Source organism: Austrofundulus limnaeus, unplaced genomic scaffold (genome assembly GCF_001266775.1).
Source record: "Austrofundulus limnaeus strain Quisiro unplaced genomic scaffold, Austrofundulus_limnaeus-1.0 Scaffold290, whole genome shotgun sequence".
Lineage (NCBI taxonomy): Eukaryota > Metazoa > Chordata > Actinopteri > Cyprinodontiformes > Rivulidae > Austrofundulus > Austrofundulus limnaeus.
Genome location: NW_013952692.1, coordinates 608,777 through 612,464, shown reverse-complemented (window position 1 = coordinate 612,464; position 3,688 = coordinate 608,777).

Genomic DNA, 3,688 nt, shown 5'->3' with positions numbered 1-3,688 from the left:
GTAAAATACAGTATACTGCATCAAAAAATCAGTAACTAGAAGCACTCGGAGAGTGCAACCCCCCACCAAGTCCAATTTCCCCCATCATGTAATAGAGTTAATGCACTAAAAGCAGAGATGGAAACACATTCGCCGAATAAGTTCTGACTTAGCGAACGTTTAAGCAGGTAGTATGCATGGGATTTCTTCCCGGTGGAGTCCAATGTGAAAAAAAGAAAAAATGTCAGAATCGTCACCCGACGTTATTGTTGAAAGCTTTTGCATCAGTGCAACGTGATTCAAAACAGCAGAGTTTTCATCGCGCGTCTAATCACACAGACACACACACGTCTTCCTATCTTTGTGAGGAATACACACAACGGTCACAACCATGCTCTGCACATTCTTTTTTCGCCAAAGTTTGTCGAGAGGTGGATAGAGGGGCGCACAAATAGCTCTCGACTTGATCTGGCCTCATTTAAATAATAATAAAAATGAACAAACAAACAAAAATACAACCTTCGAGTCTGAAGTCCACCACGTCACTCCTCTTCCGCAGTCTTCATCAATCTGTGTACAAGCCTACCGACAATGTGTGTGTTTGAGGAAATGGGAAAAATAGGTTTCATGCTGCAGTCACGCACTTCATGCTCACAAAACATTCTCTAAATGAACACCAAATGTGTAAAAATGCACACATTATGGCAAGAATTATTCATCATTCCATCTGGTTTTAACTTTACTTTCATAAAGTTTGAAGTCCAAACACTGAAAGCTGTCACAGTTTTTTACAGAAGCCCTGTGAAAGCATCATAGCTTTGCCGATCTGAGAGGATTAAAAGAAAAAAAATTCCTGTATCCGCATCATGATCCAGAACATCACCACAATTTAATGGTGTGTTACTTGTGCTAGTATCCACATGTGGTGTAAATGTCATGACAATCCGTCCACAAGGTTTTGAGCAATGTTGTCCACAGACAGAACAACAGACCGACAGACAGACGGACAGACAGACATACGCGACTGAAAACATTACCTCCTTGGCGGAGGTAATAAACAGAACCATTTTCTACAATACCACCCAGGGGACAGTGACCAGGACTGTGAATAAAGTCTCTGAAAAAAAGTCATGAACACATTCTGCTGGTTATAGCTCACTGATACACTCACTACTAGGACCAGACTTCACATCATCTTATTGAATGCTGGAATATCAGCATGATGGAACCTGCTGTGTCCAGCAGTGGAGATTTTCTATTTCATGATCTATTTTCAAAACAAAAAAAGATAGACTACCTAACCAGAAGCTTTGATAAGACAGGAGGGACATAAAGCTATGAACAGAGTGGAGAGATAATCAGAGTCATAGGATTTTGGTGGATTGCTGATTGATTCACCAAGATTCAACCTGGAGTGAAAAAAATCTGGAGAGGAACTGAGAGACAAAAACTACAAACAAATGTAACTATTTCCCATTGATGTTTTAAATTCAACAAGCTAAGAGATCAATAGGACTAACTATAGCTGGGAAATAGCAGGTCAATGTTAGCAATACATGGTATTTTTTCTAAAAGTCAGTGACCATCTGATCACCTGCCTTTCAAATAAAAGGTATAAATTATGCACACCCTCCACAGAGTTTCTAACTTAATGCTTTTAGTTTTATTCAGTTTCAGCTAAATTTTTGCTTCATTAGTAATCAGACTGGCACTAAAAAACAGCTTCTGTTTGAGTTTTGATTCTTTTTTTACCAAAAGCATTCATTGATTCTGAAACTTTATTTTGTTTTACCTCAAAACAAAAGTTTGCACCTCTTTTTTCCTATTTCGACTTTATTTGGTTCAAGCTAAGAAATAATTTTATACCCACAGCATAGTATTGTGACACACCTGAGCTGAAGTAAATCCTTAAATCAAATGTGTTGCTTCTGTGTTTCTGTCAAAACTGAACTTCTTTAAATTTAATTTGATGCTGGCTGAGTAAAGTGGACCAACCTATGATAAATGGAAGAAAAGAAAAATGTGAGTACCTTTATTGATTGTACAACAGTAGCTATTTAGGTTGGCAGCAACTCGGAAAACAGAAATTACCAGGATGCCTGTTAAATTTGCACAAATGCAGAGTTTTAACTGCTCGTATATTTCATAGGTTGTTTTCATACAAATCACTTGAGTGTATAGGAAAGCTTTCAAAGACAAAAATAGGGTAAAGCAGAATTATTTTCTCATCAAATCTACATGTCCAGTATCAATCAAACACACACACAAAAAGGAAGATTTGCCAATAGTGACTTAATGAAAAAGCTCTTAGGAAGACATGATGTTATTTCCCAATTCTTGATTTATTTTTTTAAATTTGATTTATTGGTTGTGTTTTTATGAAAGGAACTTGAACTCATTTACATATATCCAGTGTTAGCTTCCCTACAGGAATATGTCCAATTTTGAGTTAAAAAAAGTGTAAAAGATATAGATCAAGGAAGCAGTATTTGAAGCACTAAACATCCAACAAGTGTTGTATACAGTTAATTTTGTTGACTTTGTGGAGCCGTCAGTGTTGAAGAGTGGAATACTTGCTTTTTTGTTAAAAGTGGAAAAAGGTAAACCTTTCATGAGAACCACACAGCTATGACCATTATACCAATTCCACCTTATCTGACTAGAAAATGGGTTTACCTTTGAGCCATCGGTCCAATTTGTTGACATTTTTCCCCCTTCCATGTTGTTTTTGTGTGTCCATGTTTGTGATGTGCAGCCTTATGACATTTAAGAGAAAGAAAAAAGAATGCTGGTTGCACACGACCACTCTTCGTGTAGAAATTGAGAGCTGCGGTTATTCATCTCTGCTGCAGCAATGCAACTTGCTTCAGATGGATTAGAGAACACGGAAGAGACCTCCCGGGAATGTGCCTGGTAACTACTTCAGTGTTTGGCTGTGCTGAGGTCAGTGACCACCATTTGGCAGCAGGTGGACACAATCTGGCTGTTTTTTGTTTGCTTTTAATACAAATCTGATTGGTTTTGTCTGTATTTTCACTCTGACGCTGCATATGACACATATGTCACTGTGCTGACTACTGTATGAAATCAGTCATCTGGAGTGAGAGGTCACACAGAGGTCACCATGAACTGTTTCTGTATCCATGTTCAGTTTGACAACAGCTGCCAGCATCAGTCAGCTTTATCAGGACAAATCAATGAATTTAGGAAATAATTTGAAAAATTGAACTAATAACTCTGCACAAGTCACCTTGTGTACCTGCTTTTTTGCCGCAACATTTTAAATGTGTAAGCATGTCTTATTCATAATGCAACTTTGTAAATTGTTTAAATAAAAAAAATCATTAAAAACGTGACAGTGGCAGCAAAAATTTGTAAAAGTAAATTATTGGAATAAAAAAACAGCAGGATGAGCATTTTTCAACTAATTAACTAAACTGGCATCTGCAAGAACTCTGCATAAAAATAACAGTAGTCTGCAAAAAATGTGAGGCTCAAAATTCCCTTTATTTTAAATGATACAGTTCCTTGGCTTAAAGTTGACAAAGTGATGTTTGTTCCTCTGTGAATACACTATAGCTTTATAACATTTGCAATATGTTTGTACTGACAATTATAAAAACATTATCTTCAGTAAGTAAGTAAACTTTATTTATATAGCACCTTTCACAGGTCAGAAACTACAACGTGCTTTACGATTATATATATA